The 11,382-nt window shown below is 30.0% G+C and overlaps 1 pseudogene; it reads left to right on the top strand.

The window, feature by feature from the left end:
* The first annotated feature begins 814 nt into the window (after nucleotides 1-814).
* Nucleotides 815-4,774, top strand: LOC107937209 (protein MICRORCHIDIA 4-like; annotated as a pseudogene).
* Nucleotides 4,775-11,382: the final 6,608 nt, after the last annotated feature.

Here is an 11,382-nt window from a genome sequence, read left to right as displayed (position 1 = left end):
ACCCGCCATTGACATCAACAGTGATAGTAGCAGCTCTAGTATGAGCAGTGGCGATTCTTCTGGTATCGGCGACTCCTTACTAAGATTTCAGCAATCCAGTGCGGCTCCGGAAAAACGAAATTCTGATGACCCTCTCGATTCTTTCCCAACTAAGAAACGGAAAACAATGTTTCTGGCTCCGCTTCCGCCGGAGCCTTTGTCCGTACAAGTTCCGGAGACAGTACCTTCGTCTTTGAGGGAAACTGTTGGGATTCCGAAGGGGTTTGCGGGTGCAGTTGTTGAAATCCGTCAACAAAGTAAGGTTTTGAGGGGTTGCAAACAGTTCTGGAAAGCAGGAGATTATGGAGGCAATGCATGCGATTCCGCCATGTCTTCTACTGGTTAGTTTAAGCTCCTGCCTCTTTCTTTTAACATTTTTCTGTAAGTTTTACTATACTATTACTGTCAGTTGAATTTGTTTGACTTTGTATGAACAGACGGTTTAATTATAACATATATTGATATATTTATTTTACAGTTGGCATGGATCATGTTAGGGTCCATCCTAAGTTTCTACATTCAAATGCAACCAGCCATAAATGGGCTCTTGGAGGTACACACAATGAAAAACCTTACTTTCCCATTAGAACTTGGATAATTATGATTAAAACAATTTACTTCTTGGACAGCCTTTGCTGAGCTTTTGGACAATGCACTGGACGAGGTATTTGCAATTCTTTTTAAACCAGAATAGTAAAACCCCCTTTCGTTTTTTCTTGTATTCATATTCTGACTGGGCTTGTGATCAGGCTTGCAATGGAGCTACATATGTTAGCATAGATATGTTGCAAAATAAAAAAGATGGCAGCAAGATGTTGGTAGTTGAAGGTAATTGCCAGTATATGCATTTATTAATGTCTTTAGCAGCATCAGTTCAGTAAATTTCCATAATGTGTATAAAAGAAAAAATTTGTGACTCTTTTGCAAATGAATTTTATTGGTAGAAAATTTTTTTTATCCTATACTGCTCGTTGTCTGTGATCGTAGATAATGGTGGAGGGATGAGTCCGGATAAAATGAGGCAATGCATGTCTCTTGGATATTCTTCAAAAAGTAAAATGGCAAATACCATTGGTCAATGTAAGTTGCTCTTCATTTGTCACATATAAGAATATAGAAGGAATCACTACAATAATTCAATATTTTTCGTAAAAATTCAAGTCTTCATACTTTACAAGCCATTTCCATAATTATTGCATGTTATTTATGTTTTACTGAAATTCAGACGGAAATGGTTTCAAGACAAGTACTATGAGGCTTGGCGCAGATGTTATTGTGTTTTCTCAAAGTCTTGGGACAGATGGAAAAAGGTTGGCTCCTTAATCATCAGTCTAACTTGATACTTTACTGTTTTGTTTTGAGACTCTAAAAGCTAAATTTGTTCATTTATTTCCTTTTCTCTTTAGCCCAACGAGGAGTATTGGAGTACTTTCCTACACATTTTTGACAGAAACCGGGAAGGGGGACATTGTAGTTCCAATAGTAAGAAGACTTCAATTTAAGTTTTTTATGCTTATTGTACAGTTACTTAACAATGTGCCTTGTTACTTTCTTTCTGTTGAATTGAAAAGATTGATTTTGAGCAAAAAGGACGGGATTGGACCAAGATGACTCGATGTTTTGAGGATGATTGGAACAGAAATTTGGAGACTATAATTCACTGGTCACCATACACGTCTGAAGCTCATCTACTTGACCAAGTAACTTCTCATCATTTAGATATCCTTTCTTATTTGATGTTGATGGAAGTAAAAGAACCCTACTAATAGTTGTCTTGCTGTTATTTCTGTCAAATTTAGTTCAATTTTCTTAAAGATCATGGTACGCGGATAATAATTTACAATCTGTGGGAGGATGACGAAGGAAAGCTGGAGCTAGATTTTGACACCGATCTCCATGTATGCTTCCAACACCTTCTCTTATATCACTCTTCTTAGTTTCCACTGAATTTTAAGAACTGAAAGATGTTGGACGCGTCTTCCCATAAATTCCAAATTATATCTGACGTTTGGAATGGCAGGATATTCAAATTAGAGGAGTCAACCGTGATGAAAAGAACATAGAAATGGCAAAAACATTTCACAACTCCAGGCACTTTTTAACTTATCGACATTCTTTGAGGGTGAGACACTTATGACTTTGCATGTATCTGATCACGATCAGTATAGTAATTCATCAGGACTTCATTGTTAGAAGCTGATTAATCATATTTTCTCCCTTCATTCTTTGTAGAGTTATGCATCAATCCTCTACCTCAGGCTTCCAACCAATTTTACAATGATTTTGCGTGGTAAAGACATTGAACATCATAACATTGTCAATGACATGATGCTCACTACAAGGATAACATACAGGCCTCAGATTGTTTCTGGAAAAGCACCCATAAGTTCTGATGTAATGGCTACAAGGCTTAATCTCTTATTTGGATTGTTCATTTATTATTTCTTTTACACTCTTTGCAACTGAGCAATTTTTGTCGGGTTTCTATAATAGATGGTTGCAACTGTGACAATTGGGTTTGCGAAGGATGCACAACACCATATTGATATTCAAGGATTTAATGTGTACCACAAGAACCGACTTATCAAGGTTAGATTTTTAGTTTTCTTTCTCTCTAGTCTCTATTAATTAGTCAAAAGAATCCAAAATCATGGGGTGAGACACCGTTGGGCTTTAACCTTTTGTGTTTTGTTCATGCATGGAAAAAAAACTCCTTCATTAGCCGTTTTGGAGGGTTTGGAATGCAGCTGGAAGTAGTGGCCGGGGAGTGCTTGGTACGAATAATTACTTGTATTCTTTCTTTTCTATACAGATTATTTGGCTGCTAACTCTTTTTTTTTTTTTCCTTTTGACCTTCTGTAATAGGTGTGTTGGAGGCCAACTTTGTCGAACCAGCTCACGACAAACAGGGTTTTGAGCGAACTGTTGTGCTTTCAGACTAGAGGCTAAACTTGTAGGAATTCAGAAGGACTATTGGTTCGTACTTCACATTACATGTGTAGAAATCACTTGCACAAGAGGCAAAACTAGTAGTTTAGTTTTACATCCATTTATATATTTTTTTGCATTTTTATATTCTGTTAATTATGCTATTCATATGGGTTATGCATAAGAAATTTCGAGTTAATTGAAATTATATATCTAACCATCAATCTGATGATAATGGAAAATTTATTGTTAATATACATCAAAAAGGATATTATTAGAGATACCAGATTGAGTAATGACTTTATACGTGATTCTTCTTCATGTATGATATATGTGTGTAAGGAGGTTTTGTGGTTATTGGTCTCTGAACTTTCTCTTGCTTTTCTGTGGTAGGTTTAAAAACTGCCATGAAGTTGGTTATGCACCCAGGAGGCCTACAAAGAGCTCTATCTCAAAAGCTCCGAATTTCGTTCCATGTGTTGGAGAGAAGTCTTCTTTACATCCAACTCAGAAAGAGCAGGGCTCCATAAGCAAGGGTTGGAACATGAAATCTGGTATTAAAGAGAAATCTTGGGTTCCCAATCAAAATGGATGTGGTACCCCTAACACTATGGATAAGTCTTCTTCACACCCAAATATATATGAGCAAGTTTTTATTGGGGGAAGTTTTAGAACTCAAGTGGATAAAATGTTAGAACAAAGACCACTTGTAGATGAAGCAAATCAAGATGGAAGCTCTAAAAAGGGCGAATCTCATCAGCATCCCACATCGAAAACCATGTCACAAATTTCTCATTTGAAGGTAAATAAATGTTGTTGGTAGCCATTTAGGAAACATCATTTCACTTACAATGGTAAGATTGTTTTAGAATTGGATTTGACAGTACTCTTTTTCTTTAGTTCATTTTTGGGGTCTAATTCGACATTTAATTCTCTCGACATGTAGGCAGCAGATAGCAACTGTGACTTGGAGAATTTGATTTTAATCAAGTTGGAAGCAGAGAATCAGGACTTGAGGGAAAGGTATTTGCTCAAAATTTCCCCTTGACTTGTATGTTTTGTATATTTTTAAGATTGTCCTTTTTTTACTTAAAAACTATTTGAATCCCCCCTTTTAATTGCAGATTGAATGAAATGAACCGCGATTTACAGTCCGAAAAACAGAGATGCGAAACACTTGAATTGCAAGTATGTTCATTGGCTGCTTACCAATTTGATTATTTATTTATCATTTCAAACATGTTTAACCTGAAGAAGTCAATTCATATATATGCTAAATGAATACAACAAAGAATATGATAAATTGGTTTTAGCATATTGTGAAGCTGATATTGTTTTTCCATTGGAACTTAAGTTTAAGCAAGAACAACAACGGAGTGAAGGGTTGGAGAAGGAGCAGACAGCTCTGGTTGAGAATTTTGCGGAAGAAAGGAGCAGGCTACAAAAGGAGGAAAATAGATTAAGGAAAAATTTAAGGGTTGGCATATATAATTCCCCTTTTCCATCTATGATTTTCTCTACATTTTCTACTTTTTTCCCTTAATTTCCTAATTGATTTTTGTTCCTTGTAGAATGCTTCTACTACCATAGAGGATCTGCTTAAGAAGGTGAAGCAGCTTGAAAAGGGCGGAGTGGCAACCATCAAAAAGGAAGATTGAAAGTAAAGTTTGCGATTTCAATTTCAAAATAATACAAAGTTGTACAACAAAACAGATACAGATGGAACCTTCTTTAATTGTTTTTAAAATTTAATAATTTACCGGATCCTTATTTTAAAAAAAATTTATTGGCATTGCTTCATTTGAAATTGATGTTGTTTTAATTTTATCTTTTTTTAACATTAAATTCATTATAAATATCTAGTCTTTTTTATACAACGTTTAGAAATATTAGTTTAAATTAAAAATTAAAGTAAAAAACTTAACGGATTCAGGTACGTTTTTTCATCTAGTTTTATCATTTTTAATAATTTGACATAATAGATCTTGCTTTATTAAGTTTTGTATAAGAGTTTTATTGCTCTAACAACTGATATCAAAGCCTTGTTATGTCGAATCATTCAGAATGAATTGATTCTCTATTATTTTTAGATTAATTCGTTTTTTAAATTTTATAGATTTAATATTTCGATTATATTTATGTTGATGTTTGGTTTTTGATCTTTAATTCTTAATTTTGATGGATTTTGAATGTTTATGCTTTAATTTCCATTGAGCAATTAAATAATAGGGATGTCGATTGAATTCTATTATTCCATTGATTATTCTAGAATTGAGAATTCAAATTTAACAAGTTTTAGTTTTATTTAGTAATTGTAAATGTATTAGAATTTTAGTTTTACTAAAAGTATAATTAATGCATATTGTGGTGCATTTATACGTAAATTTATTAATTTTGTGCGGCTTATCTCGAGTTTATTGATAGAATTGCTTTGTTGCATTATTGCATTATTTCTTTGATTCAAATTTTGATTGATTTATATGATTCATATTTAGTGCTCTCATGTGTATATTGTTTTATGAAATATATTATTATATTTTTAAATAGAATTTAACAATTGGTTTAGTTTGATTTCCATTTAATGGATTCATAGTTGAACATTTTTTTATTAATAATGATTCCTTATGGTTTTTTATTTTCAGTTAGAAAACCTAAATCATATAGGTTTCTCGTGGCTTTAAAATATTATTAGTTAATCAATTAAATTAATAGAAAAGGAATTTGGGTTTGTGAAATCCGCGTTATTTTTAAATAAAAATAATTCAATTTCAATTTTTTTTTAGTTTTAATAATTGCGGTATTTTATTCATGTTAGTGATATATTGATTTTGCTGCTATTATATTTATGAAATTATTATAGTTTTTTAAAGTAAGTATGAAGTTATTATATTAAAATTACATCTTTAATGAATGATAATTACCTTTATCGTAATATCAATATATTTATTATTCTCTTGATTCTTCATGGATTCAGACTTTGACTTGAATTATGGCGAACTATATATATATATAAGGTTATATATATATTATGTATTCTTTGTTAAAAAGATAAAATCTATTCATGATTTGTTTCTTTATTATGCGTGAATTGGAGATAATATTTGTTGTTAGTCCATTAGACAATTTTCATGAATTCATGTAAATAAATGATTCTTGAATTTTCGCATACTCAGGGAAAATTTTAACTCGCGAGATCAAAGAGCTGAGAAATAAGAGAATAGCATTAGTGAAAGTATTATGGCATCAACACAGGGTTAAAGAAGCTACATGGGAATCCGAGAATGTTATGAGAAATAATACTCGAACCTATTCACTGGTAATAGCATTATATACCGAGTTAAAATATAGTATATAAATTTTGTGATACTCGCTAATGGCATTATAGAGTTAGTTTGCCTTTAACTAATTAACCTATTGAGACGAGTGTTTTCTCTTCTTCCAACATCAAACTTTACAATGATAATCATAAGAATAGATGATACCTTTAAAAAAAATTGTAAAAGTTAAATTTTAATTATAAATTTAAAAGGAGTTGAGTAGAATTTTAATATTTATATGGAAAAATATATAATTTTAATATCATATTAATTTATAATTTCTTAATTTAGAAAAAGATATTTTTTTTAGGTGACAAAACTCCTTCCTATTTCAGGCTACATTTCTAATATTTGCTCATAATAGCGTTTTCAAGAAGCATATAATACATCAATATGTCACACAATGAACTATTCATTTGACTTATGTGTATTCCTCGAATCAATTAAACACATTTTTCTAATTGTTTTGAGATTTAGTTTGGTTTACAATTATTAGAATCATATTAGGGATTATGGTTACGATGTTATACTGAAGTAGGGATTACAACTATAATTATTATTGGAATGATTCTTTCTTTAGTTGCTGAGAAATCAATCCTTACAATTTTCACTCACATTTCCAAATATAATAATGCATCTCTTGTATAATATATATGATTTTTGAGTCCCAAAATTTAGTCTATCAGTGAAGAGTGCTCAATACATTCAAAATCGTGAAATTGATCTGTAGATTATATTTGTACAATAATTTAAGTGTATATGTAATTTTGAAATTTTCTTATATCAAATATAATAAAGAGAAGCGATTTAAATGATATTGAAGAATTATAGTAATATTTATTACTCTCATGTACAAAACTAGTACATGGAGAATATTGTCTCTGGTTAATGAGTATCATTTTTTTTTCCTAATAGAGAGGTATCATTTGTATGATTACAGTAAGTGGGTGGGCATACTAAATGGTATGTATGTGTGGCCTGCGCCTGCGGTAATCTATTTGGGGCATTTAAGATTTTTCAGTGCCTTCTCATATATTGATTGAAGCTCACAGCAGCAAGCTGAGCATGGTGTACAGTACATTAAACTAACATGTTCCCCTGCAATGCCCAGCACCACCATAAAGATGTTCCCTCTCATTCTTCCAAAATTTTATTGCCAGTGTAAATTCTTATAACCGCCTACCCTCTAGAGGTATTCAGGGCTGGGCCAGGCTAGGTTTGGACCAGGTTAAATAAAAAAATTATGCTCATTTATTGGGTTCGGGTCAGGCTTGGTTCAAAAAATAGGCTTAAAATTTTGCTCAAGTCCGACCCGGATAAAAATACTAAAACTCGGGCTCGGTCTGGATGGCCAATATTAATTTTTATATTATTTATATATATATAATATATCAAAAATACTAAAAACATCAAAATAAATATTTCCCAACAAATTAAAAATGAATTTTAAAAAATATGTAGACTTAAATAACACTAAGATAGATACAACTTAACAAGCAAATGCCTCTAAAATAATAATAATAAATTAACAAATGCCTTAAACTAATAACAAAATTAACAATAAAATAAGTTTTATACAATATTCAAGCAATAACAACAAAATAGTAACAACATAATAGTAAAATGGTAGCAAAATAGGGAGAAAACAACAAGAAAATAACATTCAAAAATAAAATAAAAAATACAGATTTGTTTGTCCTTTAATGAATTCAGGCCGGGCAAGGCTGAACTCGGGCTAAAAATATCTTACCCAAGACCTGGCCCAATTTTAAATGAGTATTATTTTTTTTGTCCAAATCTATTTTTCAAACCTATATTTTTATCTAAACCCTCTTGCAGCCAATAAACACCTCTACTACCCTCCCACTTGATACTTCGATTTTATCTCCTAACTTTTATTTAAAAAATACATCAAACTAACTTGAGTTTAATTTTATATAAATTATATATAAAAGGAACATCTTAGATTTGGCTTCATTTGACTGCAATCTATCTATAAGACGTGGCTTGTTTAATTGCAATTTTGATCCTTTCTTACTTTTTTATATTTAAAATAATAGTTCAAGGACAATTATGATCCCTCTATTTTTTTAGTCCACCATAATAATGATTAAATTTCAGTTCCAATCTTTGTATATTATTTTAAATTTGAAATTTAATCTTTATATTTAATTTTTGTCATAATTTGATACTTTTCAAGAATTATTTATATAATTTATTATAGTAATGTATACATATAAATATATTTTATTACTTAATTTATTATTTTATTTTTAAATTATATTATAAAGGGATTGAATTGCACATTAAACAATGTGTTATGTTTTAATTCTATCATATCATATTTTTAATCTCAATTTATCTCATATTTGACTAACTTATCTTAATTTAACTCCAAATTTATTTTCATAGAATATTAAAAATATAAATAATATTTTAATTGAAAATTATTCAATATAATTAAGAATTTTATTTTCATTTATTATTAAAGTCCCAATTCTTCGACGTAGTGGGGTATACAATCTAGTTTAATTTTAAAATTTATACTCACCGGAGATATAATTAAAAAAAAAACAACGATATAAATTATAATCAGTGTGAAATTAGAAAAAAATTTAAAGGCAGAAATTATATTGTAATTTTTACAATAGTAAAAATTAATTTTTCTATTTTGATAGTTTATATCTTTATAATTTTTAAAACATTAAATCAAATATTTATATTTTTAGGGGGCAAAATGTAACTTTTTCTTTATTAATTTAATATTTTAAAAGTTTTAAAAGGTATAGATGAAAAAATTTTCATTTTAGGGGGCCAAGGCCCTGCCAACCCCTCTAGTTTTGCCCCTGAATATAATGATTATTTTTTTTATATTAGATAGGGTATAGCAATCACATGGTTTGAATCTGTATCAAATTAGTGTCTAACAAGAGTTTTAATCACCTGTCTATATAAGTCAAGACAATGACAAAATTATTTATACTAGATTATGACACACCGATAATATGAGTGAAAAATTTACGTAACAAATTAATATAAAAATTAATGGTTAATATTTGATACACTAAAAATGTAGTTTTTTAACTTTACAAGCAAAGATAAAAAGTTACCATGTGTCTCATTTCTCTTATATATTTATTTTTTTAATATTTTATTATACCTTAGCCATCACCTTCACTCTGTAAAGTATAAAAACTCCATTAATAGTCTACTGATTTTTTTTTTCAAAAATTGAATGTGACTTTGGTTGAAATAGTAATGTTAGAATAATTAACACTATTATCTCTCATAATATATATTTTTTAAAAAATTGTACAGTTTTTTAAATTTATTAAAATATCAAAATTTATAAATACTTTTAAAATAATTAATAATTTTATAATTGAATGGAAGTAATTGATAGGTGAAACCGCTCAATTAACTTCTAGATATAATGAAATATTATAATGTAGCAAAAAAATTATTACATAATTTATAATACGAATCCAAGGTTGTGGGCATAATAAATGTTATATGTTCCCTTGTCTTTAAGATGCATCTGATCTACTATCAAAGTGTTCCCTTCCACCGGTGCATCACTATAATGTGGTCGATGTTACCTCTCATTCTTCCATATTAAACTCTCCAGAGAATGAAATCTTAATAAATTACAAACATCATCCAGCCTCGTCCCTACTGTTATTGTAGCATCATATCTATTTGTTTTCTTGGTATCACAATTTAAGCAATACTAATTCATTAAAAAAATTACAAGAAATTAAAATATAAATATATATTTATAATGATATTAATTTCTTTTATTGTTGAAAAATTAAAATTTAATTATTATAAAACAACTTATATTTTTAAATAATTAGCACCGAATTATTTGCCTCTTTTTCATTACATATACAGAATAAGATTGTATGAAACAGTGATGTCATGTCATCTGTATTCATTTTCTAATAGTTTAATGCTATATCAGTATTTTCATCCTGAAAAAATTAAATTCAAATAAAAATCTTGAAATTTAGGATGAAATTACTGATTGACATTAAACTTGGAAAATGATAATATCATTATTCCATATAATCCTTTCTCATATATACATTAACGGATACAAGGGGGTTAGGTGGGGGCCACTACCTCTAACTTTTTAGAAATTACATAACATCTCTTTTAAGATGAATTTTATTACATTAATCCCCTACAAATTTAAATTCTACCCCAAACCTAAAAAATCATAAACTCCTTTTAAAGTTAATTAAGTTTGCCCCCTACTAAAGTCGTATTTCTAGATCCCCACTGTGTATATATAGAGAGAGATAAAGAGAAGGTCAAATTTGCTTAGAGTGAAGCTTGTACAGTGTCATTCGCTAAGTTTTGATAAAACCTTTAATAAGTTTAGTATTTTATGCTCTCATTTATATTCAAATTTTATCTCCCGACTTCATCAAGGATTCGAAGTAGGAGTGTTCATCCACTAGAATTTACTCTTGGTTTAGGATATTAAACGCATAAGAGCACGTGGAGAATGAGAAGTTAATATAGAAGAACTTCTTATGTTGACAGCTTGTGTCTCCAAACAGTTGGTTAATTTTATCTTATAATACCTACGACAAGTAGAATTTATGGAGTTTAATACTGATTTGTTATTTACATGTTACGCTTGAATTGACTTTGTTGGCCAATATATTCTGGGTTTAGACTATATTTTTTGAAGTTGGTATAGCTGAACTAACAGAAAAAGATTTAAACTGTACATAAACGCAATCCAATTTCTACCATTGAGAGATGTAAAGCAAAGTAGTTATCTTCGCTTCCAAGTACTAGTACAGTGGAGGAAAGGCATTGATGTGAGCGTGTTGATGCAAATTAACATGTGTGTTGGTTGATCAAGAAAACCTAGGAACAGAGGTGGGGTCCTCCATCACACTAGATGTGCTGTCAATGATCCTTGTTTTAATTTTAAAATAAAAAGATAAATTCTTCTATTCTATGACATTCAAACCCGAGCCAAAGTAGCATAGGAGTAGTTGGTGTGTTTCTAATTCCCATTTTCCCCACACCTGGTTTTGCTTTGCATTTTGGTGATTAAAATTAAATCGATCGAGCAAAG

This window comes from Gossypium hirsutum, chromosome A12 (genome assembly GCF_007990345.1).
Source record: "Gossypium hirsutum isolate 1008001.06 chromosome A12, Gossypium_hirsutum_v2.1, whole genome shotgun sequence".
Classification (NCBI taxonomy): Eukaryota; Viridiplantae; Streptophyta; class Magnoliopsida; order Malvales; family Malvaceae; genus Gossypium; species Gossypium hirsutum.
The sequence above is the reverse complement of the archived record's forward strand: the minus strand, read 5'-3'. Positions and strand labels throughout refer to the sequence as shown.